Source organism: Harpegnathos saltator, unplaced genomic scaffold (assembly GCF_003227715.2).
Source record: "Harpegnathos saltator strain DR-91 unplaced genomic scaffold, Hsal_v8.6 scaffold86, whole genome shotgun sequence".
NCBI lineage: Eukaryota > Metazoa > Arthropoda > Insecta > Hymenoptera > Formicidae > Harpegnathos > Harpegnathos saltator.
In genome coordinates, this window is record NW_020230713.1 from 596,525 (window position 1) to 608,975 (window position 12,451).

At 47.3% G+C, this 12,451-nt stretch overlaps 1 protein-coding gene across 2 annotated transcripts in view; it reads left to right on the forward strand.

The window, feature by feature from the left end:
• Window positions 1–12,451, forward strand: part of if (integrin subunit alpha inflated) — a 62,790-nt gene that overhangs the window by 615 nt on the left and 49,724 nt on the right. The window lies entirely within an intron of this gene.

Genomic DNA, 12,451 nt, shown 5'->3' on the forward strand with positions numbered 1-12,451 from the left:
GACGCGCGCGTCGCCGGCAAACCGATCACCTCCGTCAATCGAACACCTCGGTAGAGACGCAAGATACGATAATTCGTACGTTTTGAAACGTATCTCGTTAGCGCTGGCTAAATCAAGGTTTCCTTGCAAACATAACCGTATATCGGTTTGAAGATTGCATCGAGAAGTCGATCTTCGTGTCTCGTTCTGATCAAAGTTAGCGATTCGAGTCCGGAATTAAATTCCCACGGGCAAACGCGTTGCGGTAAGCTGGGAGTATCTGAGAAAGTGTGCGGTTTCGCGATACCGCGCGATACCAGTGAGGAAAAATAAGCGATTACTAATGTCTCATAAAGGAGAATATTACTCATCAGACTTCAAAGAAACTAACGCAATCCGATAATACACACGGGAGTTCCTGAGGAAACGGATACGGAAGAAGGTGTTGCGTTAATACACCTCAAATAAGAGACGATTACTTTTCTCTACGCAAACCGACAAGCCGTATTTGATCCCTTGCACGGTTAACCCGTTTACTTTTTTATAAAAGAAGAAAATACGACAAAATATTTGGAATTTGCTCAATCTTGATATCTCCGATGGGATACTTACGATAGCAACACATTTTCAACAAACAATCTGACACTTTTCATTAATAAATCGCCGAAAAACCGTACGTATCGAACTCTCGTTGAAATCCTGTAGGAGCCTGACTCAGAATACGCGTCCCGTTTTGACTATCTATATCTTTTCTTCTATATCTTACCGTTTCTATATCTTAACTTCCAAGCACAAAAGATATGAATTCTGCCCGGCAAAACAAGACGGAATGCACTCGAGTTTTATCGCGGGTATTCTAGTAACGAGCGATAGTCCCTCGGGGAAGTTACACTTGAGTTAATCCTTGGAAGCGACGTGCAATGGAGTGACAGTCGACGTCGCGCGTATCGTTAAAAACCGCGGGAAAATCGGTGTATTTGGTAGCGCGCGCAAATAAATGTTTACGATATTAGAATCCGAAAATGTTCGTACGCCTTGCGTACGTACATGTTACACCGGTCTTTCCTTTAACGAGAACGTCATCACGTTAACGACGAAATGTCGGCCGTCGTCGTGGAGAGCCTCAGGAAGCCTGCTGCCTTACGGGAGGCGTAACGTGGACGATTTTATATTTAGGCAAGCTCGGTGCAAGTTTTACGAGCGCGAGCGCGCCCTCGTTAATTCAACGTTCACGAGGATTAACGCACTCGATCGCCATGAATTCCCCGAAATAGAACCTGATCGGTTGAACAACAACAACAACAACAACCGATTCCTGCGTGTCCCGAGTACAATCCCGAGTTCCATCGTCCATTGTCGCATGGAATCGTACATCGTATTACGTGAGAAAGAAATTACAAGGATCTTTCTTGAGATCTCGCGTAAAAGATACTTTTGGAGCAAACGTCATTTGCTCGAGACTGAAATTAGATTTCCCGTGTCCCGCTCAGCGAGACGAGGTGAAATCATGAACTCTTCCCTGTCGAAATTTTGGTTCTATGTTGGCTCTGTAGATTCCACGGAGGACTTGAAAGATCGACCAAGAATCTCCAGATACAAGATTGTACCGGCTATCGACTTGGCCATCGTATTGGGTTTATTTAGGTAGCTCCATTATGTTCCTTCGTCCGTGATATTTATCGTTTGCAGCACTCCGTTGTATTCCGCTGTATTTTACATATTTCTCATTCAGTTTGTATCGTCAGGCTTCCTTCGCGTTTCGGAAACGATCGATGTACTCATGTGTCATTGGGCACTACGTGGAGGATGCAGGATTAGCGATACCGGCGATTAAGTCATCGATGTGACTGCGATGTATTACGCGCGTGGGCGACTCGTCACTCCCGTGCCGCCCTGATTAATACTTTTGTAATCCGCGGGTTTGATCTACTATCGCTACGCGATGTTCTCCTTTCATGGCCTTCCTCAATGAACAAGTTTACACTTGGGCGCCCGCGAGATCTTGATAGCCGAGAATTCAAAGAAGTACAGCACCGAGGCAATAACCGACACGGAAAGAGAGGATCTGCCTTTTAGATCTGAAAATCGCGATAGCAAATCTACAGCCGTGTATATATACGGGCGGTCAGTTTTTTTTATATTATAGCAATCATGTTGGCAAAATTCGTAAGTTTTCACAAATTAATTAAACCATATAGAAATACAAGATACAAGAATTTGCCGCGATTTTAAGCAATTTACTAAAGGTTCGAAAATTACCTTCGTACGTGATTTCTTTGCTGCACGAACAAATCCGCTTAGTCGTGACATTGAATTTTCTGTCCATCGATCTACAGCTTCGCTGAACCAAGCCAGCCATTCTTTTTTCGCGTTCGGTTCCAACGTATGGAAATGTTTCGTATCTATCGAAACAGCCAATAAGAAAGTGATCCGGTTGTGTAAAAAGATGAGTTCGAAGTGTATAATGATTCTAATGATATACGGACAAAGATTCAGCGCGAACTGGAGGAATCTTGTTTCGTAGAAGACTGAATCGAAATCCGACCTCCCGTTGCGGTCTCATGCATATGATTGGGAGCAGCGAGCTCTCACATCCGATGCTACCTAATCTACGAACGCTCTAAGGTCCGCACAATGTGCCATTACCACCAGTGGCGTAATCTCTCCCATATATCCTCGGCCGTAAATATTCATGTGAGCTTGGTCTCGTTTATCATTCCTGAAAAATGTAATGCGATTACAATCGCATGCAATCCCCGCGGCGCGAACGGGAGTTGAGTCTCGCGGGAAATTGAATTTCAGGGCGACCCCTTGCCCTGAACTTTTATACCATAGACAACTAATCCCACTGATTCGAATTTCACGTTCTTATAAACGCTCCGTTATTTCCGATCGGCATGGTTCGTTTCTGTATCATCAAAACAGGTTTGTCAAAAACAGGTGATGTCAAGATCGTCGAGATTTACGTCGAGGACGGCGCAGAATTTAATTCGTCTCTGAATACCCTGTTTGAAAAATTTCTAATATCAAGTATCAGTAAATGAAGTTCGATTCTCTCAATTTGTAAATAATCTTTCTTAGATATTCTTTAAATCGACCATATTTCAGTATTATTTCAATTCGCGAAGCTCGGAAGCTCGTGAATAATCATATTGATACATCTCTTGTTGCAAATTTTCTTTACATTTACTCGCACCTACAACCGTCCGTACTTTATTTTCGTCGTTATACTTGATCGTTGCTGCAATGAAGATTTATCTCAGGGCACACGGTCAAGCAGGTTCCATTTTCTACTCCAAATATTTGGAGCGCGATGCATCCTGAGAAGCGTACGCCACGAAGAAGCTCAAAGTAAGGTGCACAAATGTCAGCGCGCAGCAGGCATGTATCGCATGATTCATCGTGCGACTGCATTCGCGCTCGTGTCTTTAAGAGGTGAACTCAGTCACGAGCGCAGGAGTGCTGCGCGCACGGAAAAACGAAGAAATAGCAGGCAACCGAATCATGACGCGTTCCCTGGATTTGCGTTGCGATGACTCGTCCTTCTTTTCTCGAATTCGTCGATCGTACATGTCGAAACGTCTGCGACCGCGTGCCGTGTGTGAGTACTAAATATAGAAATTATTTCACGACGCGATGTCTCGGCGAGCAAACGCCGATAAACCTCGTAGCCGTGAGCCTTCAAGGCGAAATGTCAGGAATGGCGTTATCGAAATGTCGTTTCTTGGATCTGCTATTGCGGAATTAACATTTTCAGCACAAGATCAAGAAATGACATTACGTAGTTGAGAGTCAATCGACTGCACCTAGTTATGTCACCGCATTCTTAATATGTTTATTTGCGTCCGCGATATCGTACGGTACCGTTCGCGTTTCGTGAAAGAAATATGTTGCAATACGAATCCCAAAATATTACAAGTGAGTCGTTCTGTATGTTGAACATTAAAGACGAATTTTTCAGGTCGGTTGTATGCGCTGTTTCCAAAGTAACGGTCGGCATACGATTATCAATTGACCTTTTACCGCCGGAGGCATCGCGAGCATATCAGCGACATCGAGATTGTCTAGGCGGAATGGCATGCAAATGATTTCACGACGCGACGTTCGCCCATGTAGAATAGAATAAGCGCGCGATATATACGCCGAGTCAAGGCGAGAAGACAACGGAATCAATGATGCTCGTTCTTATTGCTCGGGAGCAGCGCTGATTGAAATTACTAATTGACGCGTATCACAACACGCGTCACAGATACATCGCTCCGACCATTTCTCCGGAGAGAAATTGCCTCTCCTTTGTGAGCTCGTTCTTATCGCGCCAAATGCTTCTCTCGTTAATATTCCAGGAAGCGTAGTCTCTCCTTATCATCGGTCGCTTCCACGTGATAAGCGCACGACACGGTTAATAGCGATTCGCAACGAGCTCTCGTTTCGTAAATCGCTTTGCGTAAGGCAACAATGCCCGCGTGAGAACGATATAATGAATGAGGTTCTTCACGACGCTCTGAGAAAAAATTGTCGCGCGAATTAACGCAATTTTTCGCGACGACCTGAGAAAAAGATCGTCAGGAGAAGTACAAGTGTCGTTCCATTCGGTCCATTGCGCTTTTATATATTTCACATTGTTACGACAGGTTTTAGGAATTGTTTTGCTTTCTTTTCTCGTTTGCCTTTGAAATCTCGATCCCTCGTGCATACCTAACAGGCAGACTCATTCAACGAACGTTGTTCGCGCATAACGTTCGTCTGCATAAAAACGGTGCTTACGACGCGTGTCGGCCGCGGAGGAAATGAGGATTCAATTTCCTCGCCGCTTCCGGCTGGCGAAATGAAAGTCGAGACCGATCGAACGTCGCCCGTCCGTATTTTCTTCTTTATTCGTTCATCTCTCTCTCTCTCTCTCTCTCTCTCTCTCTCTCTCGTTTCTTCTTCGACATTCCTACGGATTAATTTATTCGCCGTTATGTCCAATCGCGAAGTGCGTGCCGTATATACAGCGTAATGTCGCGAAAGTTTGCCATTTGTGGCACAGTAAAGCCGTGATATATGATGATTATGCGAGCCCCGCTTGTGACTCCCTTGTAAGCGGAGATTTAAAGCGGCGGCTCAAAGCGATCGCGAGTGTGTCACAACCAACCGGATGAATTATAGGATGTGCGAAATCGTCGCTGCTATAAAAACACGGAATGATAACGCGCGCGCGCGCGCGCGCGCGCGAAAGAAACAAGCGGTATTTTGTGAGGCATTATGAGGCATTATTAATCTTTCGTTTCGCATTACCGTGCAATATCCAATGAATTTGTATCCCACCCATAATTACGACCAACTGAAATTACCGGGCATTTGTAACGTCATTTGTACCTACGACATTCGCAACACTTGGATAAGTTCGTCAGCCGCGTCGCTTGCCGTTCCTATCGTGAGAAAGAAAGAGAATCAAGCGTAAAACACACGTAGAGACACTACCGTAACTCCCGTCTCTCGTCGTTCATCGTCTTCCCTTATTCACCTTTTATGGCTCACCTTGTTTTACTCGACGCCCACCGACACATACCTACCTATCTACTTACCTACCTATCTACCTACCTATCTACCACACCTCGAAACTGATTATCAATTCGCGGTAAGCGCTGGACACTGATATAGATACAGTATGACAACGACGATGTTCCTCGAACAATGTTGCGTGACGTAGTAACTGTCACACATACGTGAAGGTCAAAGATTCGCCGCGAGTCTTGCACAACATTTATTCCCGCGCTGATTAATTGAGGGTCATAAACGTCAAATTTCTCAAACAGAGTATTCAGAGATACTGCCGTCTGTAAATCTCGATGATCTTGACATCTCACCTGTACTTGATAAATCTGTTTTGATGATACAAAAAAGAACCACGTCGATCGGAAGGGGGGGATCTTAAGAGCGAGATGCTCTAAGGAACATAGAATTTCACACGATACACTGTGTAATTTTTATAAATGAAATATCTTTAGTTATTCCTCAAGCAAGCATCGCGCAGCGCAATATCGTTTCACGAAGAGCGATCGCGAAGACCCCTTCAGCTGTTCTCATCATCTGCGAAAATTGACGAAGCAGAAACAACGTGCGAATCGCGGTGAAAACAAAAACGAAAGGGAAGAAAGTGATAGCGAAACAGAGAGAGGGGGAGAGAGAGAGAGAGAGAGAGAGAGAGGCGGAAGATAATGAGGATCGCGTGAGGCACGTGCCCGAAGCTCGGGCAATGTCATTATGCAGACGAGAGAGTCGGCAGCCTCGAGGCCTGTTACCTTTACCTTTACCTACACGCGTGCAACATGCGTGGAATACGGGCGGTTATACCGCGACGGCACGCGAGTATCATCGCAACGCGTCAAATTCGCCTTCCCCCGCGGCCCCCGACTAAATTAGTTTTCTACTCCCTGTCTTTTTTATTCTTCTTTCTTTCATTACCCACAGCACTAACCGCGATTGGGGCGCTTTACGTGCCTCTTATCTCTTCTCTCTTCTCTCGATTGTACATACCGAGGAGTCTACATTTATCATAAATGTGAATAATTTTCACCTTCGTTTTCGTTTTCGTTTTCGTGAATAATACGCTTTCGCGATCCGCCTCGTCGTCCATGTCCAGCCCGATCGGTGTCCCGTGTATCGTTAAAATTAATTAAATAATAAATGTTTTGTTAATTTGTTGTACAACAGTAAATATATACTACGCAAGAAAGAAACTCGGTTTCGTGTATAATTGATTTTCTGTCGTCTGGAAATCACCGACGGAAACTCGGTCGCTGCAACGAAAAGAATCTCTTGCCAGAGATTTCCATTCAGTCTATTGTTGCGAGTTATCTCGGCGAGATTCGTTCGTTCGTTCAGACGAACATTCCCCGTTGCGATAACAAAGGTACCTTTTCTCTTCATCGACTTTTCGTACAGTCCCCGTTTTACCATACGAACTGAAATTCTTTTTCCGTATGTATCTTTTTATTATGGTAATACATTGCATAGCAATTTATTCCTGTGCTGTAATAAATAAGATAGTACAAGCGCGCGCCGACCTGTAATAACCTTAATTCCTATGTTAATTAAGACCATTATGAATTTTAACGGTGCGCGCGCACACACGTATATGCGAATATAATTAAAAATCTTAGCGGCCAGATGCCAAGCCTATCACGCAGGCGTTTGCACTTTCGTGTTCGAGTTTGACGATCACTCGCAGCTTTCTCGTCGCGTTTTGCGCGGTTATTCTGCGCGAACAACAATGTCGCAAAAGCAAAGAAAACAGACGGAATGAAAGAGAAGAGCAATCGCCTCGAGAAATTTCGCTTGTCCACGGGCAGTGTTCTTTCTTTCTCGGAAGAATGAATGGTAGGGCGCGCGCGCGGTCAGTTCTGCTTGCCATATGGCCCCGGTCGGTCAACGTGTCACTTCCTTCAAATTGTATTGTTCCTCGTGGCTGCATATTTGACATATGTTTCTTCCGTCGAAACTCACGAAAGAGAGCAACGTGGCATGGTCTGTTCCGCCATGTTGGCTCTTGGAGAAACATTTCGCGTGTCTCACCACGGAGATCTGGTGAAGCGCTTTAGCCGCGCGGCCAGTCAATTTTCCATTTCTTCGTGAAGCAATCGCGTAATCTAACGCGAATGCTTCACACACACAAACGTCTCAGTATCGGCAAACGCGTCCCCGATTACTTTTGCAATCGATCATGCGAAGCGAACAATCGACACAAGGTGATCGCCTACTAATAACCGCCGGTTTAAAGATATCAATTTCGCATTGCGCAGTTTCGCCAGGGATACCCCTCGCGAGGGATTAATTTGCATGCAGTCGGTACGTTCCGTCGAATGAGCACTCGACAAACCGGACAAACGACCGGCGACAATCTCGGTGACGGTGCAGTTGCATAATCGCATAATCGCGTTAACAATACCGTCGGCCCGCGGTGGAACTGGGTCGACGACGTATCGCGATTCGAGAGACGATGAGGCCGACGAGATGATCTACGACGAGCGAATTAACAAAATCAGATGCGCTCGATCGAACCCGATCGCTCGCTAGTCTTCGTTTCCCACCCCTCGCGGCAGTTTCGTGTGCAGTGAAAAAACTTTGGCGTCTCTCCTGCGGCCTGATATTCCTCGTGAAATTTTCTATTATATAGTACTATACAAGTGATTTATATTTTAATTATAATTTATTATAATTTATTACTAATTTACTTATCAATTATAATATAATATTTTAATTACAATTTATGGTATTTTACGATTATATACGCGTGCCACGCCGATGCCTCGCGGCGGAATTCGGAGTCGCGGACGCGATAACGACGAAATAAAGGAGCAAATACAGCTGCTCGATAATGAGAAATGCACGCCGTGAGTCAGCATTTCGCACACACACGCCTGAGCGACGAGTGTCGGAAGAATCTTTTTCGTATTTCGCAACCATCCCCACCCACACACACGGGCGAGTGATTGCTGTCGCCTTCGTCGTTCGACAAGGTCAAAGGGCCAATTCCAAATGTTGTTACTTATCGAACCAATCGAGCGGCAAACGGGAGTGCCACCGCGCAATTGGCAACTTCAAGCCAAACGCGAGATTTCGAGGCGAGAGGCGACACGCGCCAGTCGCGGGCGGCGAGCGTTTACTCCGAGAAAGCGATAATAGCTCATGGCGAGCGAGTAGTCTCGTGAGAAACATAGGAATTCATCGAGGAGCCTGCGTCGCGTATCAATTGAAGTCGACTAAAAACAACACGAGTCACGCTTGCGATATCTTTTCAAGTAATGCGACACTTTTTACACTCGCGTTCCCGACTGACGAAATAGCTCTTTATTCGGCGAGACTCGCACTCTCTCTCTCTCTCTCTCTCTGATTGCAACGCGACATACGCGGGATAAGGCGGGATGTCGGTCGTGTGCGTACATTCGAAGTGACAAATTCGCGACGCCACGGCCGGCCGACGTCGGCGCGCCGAGAGTGAAATTATCAATCGAACGGTCGTCTGATTATATTAGCGCGGAACTGCGGCGACATTACGCGATCACGCGCGGTCTCGCTTTGAATAGCGGATTACAGGTTTTGCCCACAGTGAAAGCCGCGTGGTGTTAGTGAGGAGGTGCTCCTTATAAAGTAGCGGCGAGACCCGACGTCGATACGCCTCCGTTCGCGTTACGTCATTCTCACGAATACGCGCGACGTGCGTCTTCCGTGGACCTGCCTGCTTGCCCATCGCGCGCGGAGATCGCGAGGCCAAAAGAGAAAACGAGAGAGACATGTTAGTCAGAGTTTTTCCGCGGAATGCCGTGATTCATTTGGATAATTCGATGGGGATCGACGGCGCGGCGCGGCGATAGGGACTCCCGAAGTCCCGATTAACGAGGCGGAGATTCATAACGAGGCTGGAGCTGGAGAAGCCGAAGCGCGATGGTCGCCGCGGCAAAACGCGCGCGGCCACCGACGTTTAATTAACGCGGATATTCGCCCGCGAATACCCGTGACGAAGGGATGCGTATCGCGCGGCGAAGCGAAATTTCGCGGCCGCGATCTCGAATACCGCGAGTGGATGCCGGCGAGCCTCTCGTTTTCGCCTTTTTTCATCCTTTTTACTATTATCCTCGGCAATAACACACTCGCGCGGTGCGCTCGCGTGTGCGCATATCGTACCGAGACAGGCGTATTCCCCGCTTGGTTTAAATTTCCTAGCACGCGCCGGCTCATTAACATATACGCGTTCCTGGAGAAGCTGAACCGCGCGCGGGTTCGCTGAACCCCGTGCCTCGATCGGCGGGATTTCACTCGAAAAATCTGTCAGGCATTCGGAACTGCGCGATGTTAAGCCCCGTGTAGCAGCGGGCATGCCAAAAGAACGACGATTAAAATGAATTTGAGATAATTCCATTTCTTGTAACATTCATCCTCGCAACTCTTTTAATTGGCGTCTCAGGAGATATCTCGAGGAATCTCTTTGCATGCGCGTTCCTAACGTCACTCGTTTGATCGGTTTACGAGTGCTTTTTTTCTCGAGACTACAGTATTAAATTAAGTTTTTATTATCCTTACCACAACGCGCGCGCGCGTTGAAGCACGAAATTAACATTTTGCCCGGGGCGACAATTCACCTCGTTACAGCCCTGTAGACATATATCCGTTTCCCGACGACTCGACTTGTTTGGAATTTACTGATTCGATCGGTTATAAGAGAAGATACATTATGCACCTGACATCGACGACGACGACGACGTTCTATTCCCTTTCACGACCGAATTTTCCCACGTTAGGATCCGTCCCCGTGATTTACGGGAAGACAACGTAATTGTGTGAGGCAGACTGGGGAATTTTACGAACATACGAGTGTTATGATAAAATGTCATGTTTTTGCGCTTGAGAACTTGATACTGACATGACTTGACATCGAGAGGGACTAAAATCGGCACGACTTTTTGTATGCGTGATAAAGTAATCGGCATTTTTTTTTTTTCGTAGAAAAGGACGAGCCGTGTCTATATTAATTTCAGTGACGTGTAACAGACACACTTCCCCCTTCGGGTAGCGAGGAACTAAAGTGTTACGTGATTTCCGGCTTGAAAGCCAAGGCTGCATCACAATCGTCATTCTTTATGCCCGCACACGAGTCTCTCTGGCTGTAATAGTTGTAACGGAAGTCCTCCAGTCAAACGCACGTTCGGCGCGACATGATGTTATATCGATTAATCGCACGAGACTACGTGATTTATTTTCCTTTTCCACTCAAATCGACGCTGTTGGGACGATCTGACGAGTGGCTCTAAATAGCGCAGTCGCTATCAGCCCGCTGATAACACGGAAATCAAAATCTTTTCGACGAGTGACTGCTCGGAATTAACACCGTTAGTTTTAACAGACACCACAAACATTCCTAATTATTTAACCATTGGACGAACTGTCTGACATATACATCGCGTTACGTCTGCATTAGTACGCAGGAAACTTCGCGATAATACACGAAGCGCTCGCTAAAACGGACCCTCGTTAATTCACATACTATTCGCACGTAGAAAAACACTTTTGCGTATGAAAGGGAAACTCGGCGAGGAATCAAGAGAAGCCGGCGGGGCGGAGGGGCAGTCACGCGTGAAGAAAAGAACCGACGCTGCGTGTCTCTCGCGAACAATAACGCCGCCTCCGCTCACGGCATGACAAGTCGATCGCGGGGCCTCTCATACCGGTACTTTTAGCGCGATTCCGCTCACGACGCCCTCGTAGAAGGCGCGTGTACGACATTCATCGCGTCGCGCGCACCACGTAGGAGGAGGAAGAGGAGATCGGAGAGAAACGGGGAGAGAGAGAGAGAGAGAGAGAGAGAGAAATATATTTTTCAGAGATCAAAGCGCGAGATCTCACGTGGAAGCGACCGCGGCATTGAGCAATTCGCCAAGTACGGCGCAGAGCGGATGGAGCCGTCCGATTTTGCCAAATACGGAATTACGAACGCGCGATCGCGTCGCAATATAAGTCAATACGTGGCGCGACTCGCGATGGCGGAGCGGATAAAGGACACCGGTGCGCACGTTCGCCGCCGGCGCGTCCGTGGCGGTGAAATTCGAATTACACCTGACGACAAGTCACTCTCTGATTCATGCGCGATGGATGAACACGGCGCGAATGGACGCTCTCGCGTAGTCTCGCGAGCGCTTAAAGGAGCCGCTTGCGCGCAGCCTATGTAGATTTCGAGGTTCGCCAGGAAGCTTATGCAAAGCAGCCGGTGTAACGTTGCACGTGCTGCATCTCCCAAAGCATTACGCGTGCGAGATACGCGAACGACGGTGGCTATCGAATTGCGTCGCGGCTTTTCGAGCGGTCCGCTCGTGCTGCACGTTGTTGAATAGGCTGCCCTCGCAGCCTCGCGCTCGCGCGAGACCGCGGATGTTATCTCTCGGCTAGCACCTCTTTGCTGAAAGGAGTTCTCTCCGCTGTGGCTACAACGGCTTCTCTTTTTTTCCTCATGTTTTTCACAACGCGAGAGCTTTATCTGATAGTACCTCTTCTTCTTCGTCGTAAAACGACAGGTTTCGTCACTGTAGAATTTGACGCGTCGGCCGCGCCGTTTTGTTACTGATAATTGCTGGTATATTTCGTTACTTCGTACGGGCAGTATTTCCGACGTAAGTGCAATATCGCGGTTAAAAAGAGAGGACTAAAAAGAGAGGTTAAAAAGAAAGAAGCGGATAAGATAGCACGACATCGAAACAACATTAGGAGTCAATAGGCTCCTCGACTTTCTCCCCTCGACGATCGGACTCTCGACTGCGACTGTGTTCGTGTGCAACCTGACTCGGAGGACAGGCCATCTCGAACGCCCACATGTCATACCTATTCGCACGATTGGCTCACCTGAAGCCTACATCGGATCCCCGAATCGCGGTCGCGCGAGAATCCCCGACCGACGATGCCGACGCGCGTGTCCCATGGGACCGGTTCGCCCCTGCATTCC